At 32.3% G+C, this 13,592-nt stretch overlaps 1 protein-coding gene across 5 annotated transcripts in view; it reads left to right on the top strand.

Moving 5' to 3' along the window:
• The window catches only part of SNTG2 (syntrophin gamma 2), a 771,339-nt gene that overhangs the window by 744,789 nt on the left and 12,958 nt on the right, over positions 1-13,592 (top strand). The window contains exon 17 of one of the 5 annotated variants that reach the window (XR_008915522.1): positions 10,252-10,381. The exons of the other annotated variants lie outside the window; for them this stretch is intronic. The gene's annotated coding sequence lies outside the window, so the exon portion shown is untranslated. The remainder of the gene's footprint in view (positions 1-10,251; positions 10,382-13,592) is intronic. 5 annotated transcript variants of the gene reach the window in all.

The following is a 13,592-nucleotide window of genomic DNA, read 5'->3' as shown; positions in this document are numbered from 1 at the left end:
TATTTGCAATAAAGTCAAATGTAGATTTTTGAGGTACAATATATAAATAGAATATTTAGAAACTGTCACTTAAAACATGTTCCATTTCTGTCAGGCTTGGCTAAAGAAATCCACCACCTTCACACTTTAGAATTCAATGTGCCATCTTGAGTTCAATTCATATAGAGGTTTAGGAGAAGATTTGGAGCAAGTGCAAATGCCTGCCTTGGACATGTCACTCATTTTATTTTCCAAGACAAATTTGCTAGCCAATGAACTTGCAAACCTCAAGGACTTGGAGAAAGATAGATTTGCTTGATTGATGATTTTTAATTTTCATTCTCATTATGTCTTCTCACTGGCTACTGGCTACTGAGTAATTTATTGAAACTAATTTGACTCAGTAATCTAAGGGCATACAATATCTCTATCTCTAAATTTATATAGACGACTATAAAGATCTATGTAGATCTTTTTAGATATAATCACTTAGCAATGACATGAAGTTAGATATACAGCCCATCAAATTCATTTTATATAGGTTTTATAAATGTATACATTACACGTATGTATACACATGCACCGTTTCTGTGATGTTTCTTATACAATAATATTTATTCTGTGATTCAACATAAACCCTCCCAATTCTTCTTGTTCATAGGAGACATAATAGAAATTTTTTAAGCATTTACTATTTTTATAGTGATTTAACAGGGGAAGATTGTAAACTTTCATTTAACTTGTCAAACATATTATAGAGCATAAATATTGGGTATAGTGGCTTTATACTTACATTAAAAAGAGCCAGAGAAGTTGGCACCATGATTAAAAAATATTTCTTTTTTCATTATGTCCCAAGGACATATAACTAAACTCAAACTACTCCTTTTAATATGGAGACTTTAAAAGAGCTTTTCTTGCCCTTTCTTAAAATTTTTATGGCAGTGGTTGGCAACATTCCTTCAAGTTAAAAAGACTTATTCCATCTAGTAACGGAAAAGATAGAAACATTGGAAGCCAGTGAATGTTATGAGGAAGATAGAAAAAAATATGGCTGATCATCAACAGTTAAATAATATCAGTTTAAATTTAAGATGACAGAAGCATAATGTTTCAGTCTGAAAGACTATTTAAAAAATTCAGACCCCAGGGGGCAGCTGAGTAGCTCAGTGGATTGAGAGCCAGGCCTAGAGATGGGAGGTCCTAGGTTCAAATCTGGCCTCAGACACTTCCTAGTTGTGTGACCCTGGGCAAGTCACTTAACCCCCATTGCCTAGCCCTTACCACTCTTCTGCCTTGGAGCCAATACACAGTATTGACTCCAAGACAGAAGGTAAGGGTTTAAAAAAAATTCAGACCCCCTTTTTTTTCTGCTGGTATTTTTGTGAGTTTCCTTACAGCTACAATATTTAATAATTACTCATATTTTTGACTGAACCCAAGTCAAAGGAGTTTTCTTTGTCAGTCAGCATTAAGTCAGCATGCCTACGATGAGATTATTGTTTTCATGAGAGGGAATGAATCTTTAAGACTGACTAAAAACCTTTCATTATAGCTTTATGGATACATATGACTTTCTAAAAAAAAAGTTATCCTTCAAGGCTCAAATTTTCCATATTTGGTCTTAATTGCAAAGATAGACTTGTTGAAATTTCAAAATTTCATTTAAACAATTGTTTCTGAGCTATAGATTTGAAAACTAGATATGCATTTTTACTTATGTAATAGGTAGAGTTTTTATTTAATATATTATTGGTCACAATATCAAAATGTGAAATTTTGCCTATAACATATTATTTATTTATTATACTTTCCCTACAAATTCCTTAGACATAAAGGTAATTTTAAGGTTCAATATAATGCCATATAATTTATCCAAAATCTTCGATGAATGTTCTCTAAAAGGTCCTTCTTCAAATCCCTCAAAAAAAGAATTAATAATCTATTGAAATAAAGACATTCCAAAAGATCATAATTATATCAGTGACCATCTAGTTCAACATATATCTTAAATTCCCACTATAACATCCTGGAAAAGTTATAATTTATCCTCTACTTGAAGACCTCTGGTGAGAGATCCTGAATTACTCCATTGAAAACTAAATGTTAGACATTCTTTCCCTGACATCAGGCCTAATTTTGCCTTCATCTGTTTCTTCTGATCATCCTCTTTAGTCCCAACTAAAACAAGACTAATTCTGCCTTTATAAGACAACTTTTTAAATATGTAAATATAGCTGATGCTTCTTCTGAGTCTTTTCTCCAGACTAAATATACTTTTTTTCATGCAATATAAGGACTCAAGTTCCTTCTCTTGTCATTACTTTCCTCTGCACACTCTCCAAATATCAATCATAGTTGGTGTTGTCTAATGAAGGTAAATCTTTATGCATTTCTAAACTTCCTAAATGAAACCAGCATCATCATGATAGCAATTGGTTTAATCATCAACATTAGAAAAACAAAATAGAATTTGTTTGATATCAATTAGCTATAGTATGCCGTTAAATGGACATCCCATTAAAGTAGAGTTTGTATTTAACTTTCATCTTTTGAGTGATGAATGATGAAATAGACCTAAAATTTTATAAGAAATAGAGAAGTTGAGTCATTTGGGAGGAATTGTGCAGGTTTTTGGATGATTCTAAAATATACATTCTTCCCTTTCCCAAAAGCCATGCCTTTAATATCAGTTGGTGTTCTCCTGACAATTATGTGTGGCTCTGAAACAAATGCCCTAAAGAGGAGTTGAAAGATGTATGATGGGTGTAAGCAAACCACAGCAAGTGACATTATGACAACTTGTAAATGGGAAGTGGCATAAAAGATAATGTTGATGACAGCTATGAGGTGAGCCAGTCATATAATAAAAACTAAAAGAGAACAGATGGGCAGCTGATTGCTACATTGGTACCCTATAAATTTGAAGGATGATGGTAGAGGAAAGGCTCCAACATGTAGAGGATTCATAGACAAGGACTCTGCAAGATTTTTTTTAATGTATAGAGAGATTTCATTCTGCATCACTGTTGGGATTGCCTATACCGAAGAAGCCACAGACTTACCAAATTTCACAGGCAGCAAAGAGAATGAAGTGTTCAACTAAAAAAAATTTTTTTTGAAAGTGTCCTGAGACTTATTCATTTAAGGATCAAAGTTTTATTTTTAATGATTTTGAAGAAATTATTTGTAGGATCTATCCATATTTTTTCTTCCTAAATAGTATTTACAGTAGAGTGTAAGCATTTAAGGTCATCCTATACATAAACTTCTATACTTCCTCCAATTGGCTTTATTCAGTAGCTATTGAAGAATATAAGCCAGTTTCCACACCCCCCCCTTTGAAAAATTCCAGAATGTTTTGTACTTTTGAAGATCTTTAACTGGCCCTATAAAAAGGCATACATACTTCTTCCCTTGATTGTCAAATATCTTTTCTCACAGTTTTTTAATTGCATTTTATCTACTTCCTTATTTACATATGATTGGGTAAGAACCTAAGGATGCCTATAGCTCCTCCTTTTAAGCAAATCACATGCACTTTGTGATGGATTTTTTCCTTATCTTTATTCAAAGATTTTTAAAAATTATTTCCGTACTTTAGATTGTACCAGGTGTTTGAGCTTGAGAAAAGTCATCACTTAATAAATGGAGCATCTACTCTATATTATACTAGGATTCAAAATGAATGTGAATAAAGAAGTGGGTCTTATTCCATTTCCACCCCCCTCCCCCCGGGCTATATCAAATCTCAGAACACAGAAGGCAGCATGAAGACTAAACCAGAATTACAGATAATCCAGGAGTTAATTGGGCCAGATAGCCTATCTCCCTACATATGAAGTCTCTGTAAATATTCACTGTTTCCAATGGAATTAAATGAATAGCTCATAAAGGATGGAGACAGTAAGAGAAAGGAACAATTAGTGTAGGAAGGAATAGTGTATAATGCAATTTGCTTAGAGGATAAACTGAGAAGCTTGCAAGTGCATGACTAAACATAATCTAACAAATTTAGGAAGAGGTAGAGCTATGTTAACAGCAGAAAGCTTGAAGCTGTTTCAGTGAATTAGCAGATTTTCTGAAACTGGAGTGAACAGCTTCAAACCTAAACATAGAGAAAAACTTAAAGTTTTTGTTTGGTGTTTGTTTTTGTTTTTCACTGTTACTTTCTGTTTTAATGAAAACTCCAAGACAGAAAAGCAAGGATTAGGCATTTGGTGTTAAAAGACTTCCCCAAAGTCACTAAACCTAAAGTTTTAATGTAATGTTTAGAAAAGTTAATAAAAATATGTAATCGGTACAGAATTAGATCTAAATTCCTGAAGACCCTGATTTTAATCCCATTTTTGTCATATACTAGCTCTATGACATTAGGAAAGTCAAGCTTGATTTCTCATCTTTAAAACATGTATAAAACTAAAGAATATCTCTCTGTCCAAGGGTTTTCATTAGAAAAAAAAAGAAATACATGCAAAGCATTGTATAAATGTCAGGTAGTAGTAGTAGTAATAGTAGTAGTAGTAATAGTAGTCATAGAAGAATTGGAAGTGTTGGTAGTTGTTGCATATAAAATATAGGATTTAGAGTCAGGGAACTTTGATTTGAACCCAAATTTGTTTCTTATGAATTATGCAAGTTTGAGAAATTTACTGTTTCACCCTAGTCCTTAATTCCCTCATCTATTGTTAGTTAGAAAATAAAATAATAATGATAACATATAAAAAAGAGGATATTGGCTTGGAATGTAGTTAAACAAACAAGTTAATAAAGTAGCCTGTTTATGAAATGCTGCTATCAAACCATTGGGATATGGAGCATTCAGAATATAGCATATTTTAAATATTTAATTAAAGAGGAGTAACTTCTTCAAAATGGATTATGTTTCTTCTTTTCATCATCTAAAGCTAGCCATAATGTTAGGATTTAATAATATTAAATAACAATGTGCTCTCATACATAGTATGTTTTTTATAAATATATAATCATCTCTACCTAATTTTAATTCTTATAGTCATATATATGCCTAGGTGCTAGGGATACAAAGATCAAAACAAAATTCTTTTCTCAGCCTTACTCTGCTTTTAGTCTGCTTAGACAAAAAGTGTCAGACATACCATGAACTGTAGCATGCATCCCAAAACACTACCAGGGAAATGGAACCAGATTGAAATATAATTGGGAAATATTTGACAAAATAAAATTTGAAAATAGTACATATTTTTAAAAATTATGTTTTATTTTAAACTTTTTTAAATTGAATTCCAAATTCTCTCCTTCCCTATAACCCTCCTAAACCCATTGAGAAGGCAAGCAATATAAATTCAATTATACATATGAAGTTATGCAAAACATTTTTATATTAGCCATTTTGAAAAAATAGAATAATGAAATAAGAAAGAAAATTATACTTCAATCTGTGCTCAGAGTTTATTGATTCTCTCTCTCTGGATTTAGATAGCATTTTTGTATGTCATTTGGAATTGTCTTGGATCATTATATTGATTAGTGTGGATGAGACTTTCAAAGCTGATCATCTTTATAATATTGCCCTTACTATACAATGTTCTCCTGGTTCTGCTCAATTTATTTTGCATCAGTTCATGTAAAATCTCTCTCAATATTTCTGAAATTATCCTGCTCATTTTTGCACAATAGTATTCTAATGCATATATGTGTGTGTATATATATATATATATAACAGCTTATTCAGTCATTCTCCAATCTATAAGTATGTCAATTTTCATATCTTTGCCACCACAAAAAGAGCTGCTATAAATATTATATGTGTGTGTATGCTCTTTTCTTCTTCTTTGATCTCTTTGGATTACAACCCAGTAGTGGTATAGTGAGGTCAGAATGTATGCATTGTTTTATAACCCTCTGGGTTTAGTTCCACATTGTTCCTCAGAATGGTTGGAGCAATTCACAACTACACCAACAAAGTATTAGTGTACCTATTTATTTGTAATTTTCCTTTTTCTATCATGTTAGCCAATCTGATAGGAATGATATGATGCCTCATATTTGTTTTAATTTTCATTTCTCTAATCAATGGTTATTTATAACTTTTATATGAATATTAATAGCTCTGATTTCTTTTTCAAAAAAAAAAAACAACTGCTTTTTATATCCTTTGAACCATATTTCAATTGGAAAATGCTTCTTATTTTTAAAAATTTTGCTTAGTTCCATATATAATTGAGAAAAGTATATTTTATCAAAGAAATTTCTATAAAATTTTCCCCAGTTTCCTTCTTTCCTTCTAATTTTGGCTATATTATTATTGATTATGAACTTTTTCAAATTTCATATAATCAAAATTATCATTTTACTCTCAATAATATATTCCTCTCTATCTCTTGTTTGGTAGTAAATTCTTTCCTTATCCATTGATCTGACTAATAAACTTTTACATAATCCTCTGATTTATTATATCACTCTTTATTTCTATATTATGTACCTATTTTGGCCTTATCTTGGTAGATTGTGTGAGATGTTGGTCTATGCTAAGTTTCTGCACAATTGATTTCCAATTGTCCCAGATTTTGTCAAATAGTAAGCTCTTGCTCACAAAAACTTCCAAATACTAGATTTATCAAACAATAGTTTACTATAGCCATTTACTACTGTATATTGTATATGAATCTATTCCACTTATACACCACTCTTTTTCTTAGCCAGTACCAAATTATTTTGATGGTGACTTTTTTGTAATGTAGTTTGATATTTTTTATTGCTAGGCTGCCTCCCCTCCTATTTTTTCATTGATTCCCTGCCTATGCTTAACCTTTTGATCTTCCATATGAAGTCTATTATTTTTTCCAAGCTGTATAAAATAATTATTTGGTAAAATTGGTCATTGTTCTTAACCCTCTGCAATCTGGTTTACAGCTTCAGCATTCAGCATAAGAAACCACTCTTACCAAAGTGATCAATGACTTCTCTTAAGCATTTAAACCCTATTTAACTACGCTCTGCTCCTGGATGTTCTCTTCTTTCTGGGTTGTCAGGACATTAGTCTATCTGGATTCATTTCTCTCATCTCATCTAGCACTTACTCTCAGTCCTCTTTGCTGGGTCATCATACAATTTAAGGGGGAGGAGGCATTGGGTAGTGAAGATTCCTCAAGATATATCCTAAAGTTTCTCATCACTCTCTCTCAATAGCACTTCAAAGCTCTCAGAGAAAACACCAACACCAACTCAAAAACCAATTCAAGGTCTTAGATGTCTACCTTGTATAATCACCTCCCTTAAATACACTGTCTGTATCTCAGTTTCATCTTCTATAAAATGGAAATAATAATAGCATCTACCTCACAGAATTGTTGTGAGAATCAAATGAATTTGTCTTTATAAACCTTAAAATGCAAAAGAATAGCTATTATTAGAACTTCTCAAGCCTTTATTTCTCATAGATGCTTTGCCCATTCTCATAATCAGCTCCTTACAATGTAAAATACCTGCTAAGTGCACAATAATATTTACTTCTAAATAATTCCCATTTAAGAATGAGGCAAAGGAAATAAAACATCAGAAATCCACACAAAAATCCAGGAATACACTTCCACTGATACATAGAAAGCATAAGCAAGAATGAGTAAATATAGCAGCTTGGAAGAGACATATAGGAAAGAAAACCAATATTCTTAAGGTTAAAAATGGCATATTGCAGCTTTTTATGATGTTGGTCCTTTAAAGGAACATCTGCACCACACAGTAAGCATTAATGATTATCTGTTTGCCCCAGTTCTTTAGGTGGGAAAATCCTTTCCCCTCTTCTACTAGAATGTTCCATTTAGAAGGTCATATAATTTATAATCACCCTTAAAAGGGCAGTTAGAAAATGCTACCTCAATGTGAGCCAGAGAACAATAGTGCTCCCAAGACAGATTCTCTCTGAGAAGAGCCCACCCAGATATTGCATTGCCTGATCAGAACAGAACTCACAGCAACAAAGCTAAAATTGAATTATTAAGCAAGGAAAAGAAAGCTTGCCAGCTTACTAGGATAGTAAAGAGTTACAAAATCTAGATTCACTACCTCTTCTCCATTTCAAGCCAGAAGTAGCATAACAGGACAGCAGATATGTGTGAGAAATTTCACCTCTGTTTAGCTCTATGTGACCCTAAAGGACAATTACTATGATTGAAGCTCTTTGATAATTAAATCAATTCTTTCTCCAACCAATCAGACAAAACATAACTGAAACTTTCTGTCAGCTGTTTATAGCATTTTTTCAATATGACTTTCTCTTTAATTCTTTTACTAGGCTCCCTAGGCCATGTGCTTCTTTCCATTCCCATTCTCTTCAATGGCTTAAATGAGAATTGCCTGATTTCTCAGTCTCACCATTCAACTTTCAATATGAAATCGAGCATCTTTTTCTAAAACCATACCATAGTTGTAGGCTCCAAATGTTCATTTGATTTCAATTTTTTAAAGTTTTACTCTCTTTAATCAACTAGCCAAATGCAAATGAGCTAACATATCACAAAAACCTGCAGGTGTAAGTCCTCAACATGGTCCAGTATGTCATTTCGTGTCCTTGAAAACTGTTTCTTGTTATATGTATTTTTACATTCTTAAATAAATACAAGTTCTTTTTCTGCTTCTGTGAACAATCATATAGCAATAATTTTATGAGATTTCAAGCCATCAAACCACGTGCATCTTTGGACATTTAAAATATTTGAGAAATTTCCTATAATTTTATGACCCAAAACTTTTAAAATTGTATAACATGGGGGCAGCTGGGTAGCTCAGTGGATTGAGAATCAGGCCTAGAGACAGGAGGTCCTAGGTTCAAATCTAACCTCAGACATTTCCCAACTGTGTGACCCTGGGCAAGTCACTTGACCCCCATTGCCTAGCCCTTACCACTCTTCTGCCTTGGAGCCAATACACAGTATTGACTCCAGGATGGAAGGTAAGGGTTTCAAAAAAAAAATTGTATAACATATTATTAAACATTTGGGTAATAGGATTCTTAAAGAGATTTTCTTTTATTGGCAATATACCTTCTTAAAAACCCAATCAGTACAATTCAAAGATACACCTGTCTGACACTTAGCATCTTTGAGATTGCCATTGGAATGAAATGACTGAAGAACTATGAAGCCAGTTTTTCTATCCTCTTATGTTTTTATCTCTCTTATTTTCAATGTGAAGTTTTGTTGTCTAGTGTACACTAATATTTGAAGAGTTTAGCAGCCTTCTCTTTGATCTATTTTAAGTTTTCAGCTGCTGAAAGAAATTTTAAAAGAACTCCCTTTCTTCCCTTCCATAAACTGTTATACCCTTGACCATTAGAAACTCTCCTATCCTCATATGATAAGAAAAAAAAAGAAGAGATAAGAAAGAAGGGCTATATACTGAACACATTTTCCCCCAACTCATCAAAATGTTGATGTTAACAAATTCCCAAGGCACAATACCACATCATTCCTATGCCTATTTTCCTTCCTCTTTATGCCTCCTACCTACTTTCTATTATCTTGACTCTCCAACTCCTCTCTTTCTAATTCAACCTTCTTAATTCTTTCTTCTTACTCTTCCACTTGAATGCTATCTCTTTTTAACTTCTTTTCTAACTTCCCTAGATCCAACTTCCATCTATGCTCTTAATTCCATAGAGTTAAGTCTCCAGGAAGGTGAGTAGCCTATAATTTACCTAAAACTTTTTGGAACCTATTTATACTTTTAGTCTGTTTCACTCTAGGCTTTATTTCCCTCATCGGTAAAATTAGAGAATTGTACTAGATAATCCTAATTATAATTGGATTTTTATTGTTATAATTTAATAGACTTAGAACTAGAATAGAACGTTGTGGTCATTCAGGTCAATTCCCTTACACTGAATATGAGAAAACTGAAGTTAGAGAAGCTATATTACTTGGCATACAGGTAGTAAAGTTCAGAACCAGAACACCAACCCAGGTGCAAACAATGGCTCAAAGCATAGGGCTCTTTTTTACTATATCACTGAATCCCAATGTTTGGGTGATAAGACTTCAAATCAAGGATATTCCACAGTGGCACTTGGTAAAGTTTTCTTTCATTTTAATAATATTTTATTTTCCCCAACTACATGTAAAAACAATTATTAACATTCAGTTTTTATAAAATTTGAGCTCCAAATTCTCTCTCCTTCCCACACTCATTCCCTCACTCCCTTTCCATCTTTCCTCCATCCCTGCAACACTAAAAAATCTGATATAGATTTTATATATGCAACAAAAACATGTGTCTATATTAATCATTTTGTAGAAGTGATCTCAAACAAAAATAAAGAAGAAAACAAGAAAGTGAGGAAAAGTACAAGGAAGGAAAAAACATCATTGAGGAATCTCTTTTTTAAGAAGTGCAGAGAAGAAAAGGAAAAGCATTAATCACAGAGGTCAATTTCTTTATTTCTTTTCATTCAAACTACAAATATACATTAAGACCTTACTTTGGGTACCAGGCTGTGATGGTCAATTGGGAAACAAAGATTTAAAATGGGTTATCTGAAAAGGGAAAAAAATGGCATATCCCCAACCTCAAGAAGTTTAAATCCTGTTGGGGAAATGAATATGTAGGTATAAAATAAAATAAGCAGTGAAAAGACTAGAGGAAAAATTAGACAAAATGCTCCAGGAAAATTTGAAGAAATAAAAATTCTTGTCATAAAAATCAAAGAAGGACATAGTTACAGAAGAAACTAGCAACTGAACTAAGCTATTGAGGAAGAAAAATAATGATTTTCAAAACTAAATATGTGACGAGATAATTCTAGGCATAGCAGATGACTTCTGCAAATGCATAGAGAATAGATGGAATTTGAATTTGGGAAATAAATATTCTGTTTAGAGAGAGAATATAGTACATACTAGATAGTCAACAAACATTTAAATGCCTTCTTTATAGCAAGCACTGTATTTACAAGTGAAGATATAAAATCGAATAAAACAAAGACAATTTCTGACCTCAAGGAACTTTCTATCTAGTGGAAATCTAATGTGAAAGGGAAGTAATGTGAAGTTAGTCTAGATGGCAAATCTGGATGGATAAATCTTGATGGCAAATTTAGGTGGGCCTCATATGCCAGGCTAAGAAGTTGTCATTTTATCTTTGAGACAATAAATAACCACTAAAGGTTTTTTAACAAAGCAGTGATGTGGTCACAACTGTCCCTTAAGAATAGTATTCAGTTGACAATGTAAAATATAGAATAGAAATGGTTGAGACTTAAAATATATAGGCCAGTTAGGCTATTATGATAGTCTGGATGAGGACAACTAGATGGTACAGTATATTCAATGCAAGACATGGAGTCAGGAAGACTCATCTTACTGAGTTCAAATCTGTCCTTAGACACTTACTAAGTGCATGACACTGGACAAGTAACTTACTTGACCTAAATTTCCTCATCTGTAAAATTAACTGGAAAAGAAAAAGGCAAAGCCCTCCAGTATCTCTGCCAAGAAAACCCCAAATGGGATCAGAAAAGTCACAATTAAAAATAACTAAGCAACAACAGACAATGCAAGAAAGATCTAAACAAGAATTTTGATTTTGACTTTATTAATGGAAATTCAAGTGCTATAGAGGAGATAGAAATAAAAGATAAGTCAAATAATTAGATTTTGGAAGTCGAATAATAGATCCAGATGAAGATGTCCATTAAGAAGTTAGAAATATGAGATGAAATTAGAATTGAAAAAAATATTGAGAAGTTAGCCATGTTTTGAGAATTAGGAAGTAGTAATACATTTGTTGTCCCACTTAACTTCTAATTAGAGTGTTAGAATGAAGAAGAGCCTTTAATTTTGGTATATCCTACATAGATGGCTATATCCATATGGGAAAGATCCATTATCTCTGGTGGTAATGACATCTGAGAAAGGGTCCTAAGATGTTGTAAGAGGACCCAGAAATTTTGATTTCTTCAGCTTCTCTAGTTGAGACAAGCCTCTTCATTTGTTTGGAGATATCAGTTCTTTGGAATATCTGTGCAGATTGATGCATTCTCCTTACTCATTTTTTAAAAATAAATTTTATCAAAATATTTTGGTTTTCTATCATCAATACTTCCCAATGTATCCCTAAAGTCTCCCAATTGGAAATTGGTTGTACATGTGCTATCAGACAATACATATGTCCATGTTCATCATGTTGTGAATGAAAACATATTGTTTATATGATTAAAAAAAAAAACCCATGCAGAAAATGAAGTGAAAATGGTCACTTTGCTCTGTATTCAGATTGCATCATTTTTTTCTATGGTGTTGGGTAACCTCTTTCATAGTGAGCCAGTTATCTTGGATCCTTGCATTACTATAATAGTTATTTAGAGTTGATTATCCCACATTATTGCTGTTACTGTGAATTATTGCATAAAAATAAAAACATTGTTTAGTAAAACCAACCAATACATTAAAAAAGTCTCGCATCATATGCAATGTTCTACCCCTTTATTGTTCCATCTCTGCAAAAGAGCCAGAGAAGGAACCTTCACCTATTTTGCTGTAGGGCCAAACTTTGTTTTACTAATTTCATTGCTTTCAGTTTCAATTATTTAGTTGCTGTTATTATCCACATAGAAATTGTATGTTTGTCTTTCCTGTTTCTGTTTACTTCACTTCTAGTTTCTATAAGTCTTCCCATGCTTTTCTGTTTTCATAATATTTAGTATTTCTTACAGTGGAATAATAACAATGATATATTCATATATTCTAACTTATTTAGCCATTTTCTAATTAATAGAGACTTTCATTTTCTGCTATTTGCCACTAATAAAAAAGCACCTCTTTGCATTGTGTGTGTGTGTGTGTTTGTAGGACCTCTCTTTTTATCTTTTTTCCTTGTGATATATATCTGACCATGTGATTTCTGGATCAAAGGGCATATTTATTTTAATCACTTCATCGCATAATTCCAATCTCCTTAGATAATTAAGTGACCAAAAACAAGGTCTGGTGGTGATAAGGGGGAAGAAAGGAGAAAGGAAAAGGAAGAGAATTCAATTAGTTAAAATAAGGACTTCTGGGACCTGTGAAGAACAATAGATCTTATTCAGCCAATTGATAATTTAATATGAAAATTAACATGAAATGATGTCTAGTTTTCATTTTGGGTGATTATTCTTTGGAATGATTCCTTGTTCTCTTCCATTATAGACATTTTGTTCTCATTTCTATTTTTCAACATTTATTTCATAATGATTCTCATATCATATATTTGAAAATCATTTTATTTAGACAAATTTAGGTATTATTTATTTCTTTTCAGAACTGGCAATTTCTAAATAAAATATTTACATGAGATGAAAAGAAACATGCCCTTACTCCATCCCCTAGCTGTCATTTTCCTGGTATATGTCTAAGTAACTAAGGACTATCATAAGTTGCAAGGACTATATATTGTGAAAACAACTTTGCAAGGAGTGAACATTCATCTTTAAAATATATGTCTCTAGAGACAAGAGAAGCAGGCAAAAGTGATGGATGTGGAGCTGTTTGCAAAAGTCAAATTTTTAAGCATCCTGGCAAAGTAATAATGCTGAGCTTTAGTATAAATAAAATTTATGAAGTTATAATTCCATTATTTGCTGAAGGGGAAAAGGTGGT

This window comes from Monodelphis domestica, chromosome 1 (genome assembly GCF_027887165.1).
Source record: "Monodelphis domestica isolate mMonDom1 chromosome 1, mMonDom1.pri, whole genome shotgun sequence".
Taxonomy (NCBI): Eukaryota; Metazoa; Chordata; class Mammalia; order Didelphimorphia; family Didelphidae; genus Monodelphis; species Monodelphis domestica.
The sequence above is the reverse complement of the archived record's forward strand: the minus strand, read 5'-3'. Positions and strand labels throughout refer to the sequence as shown.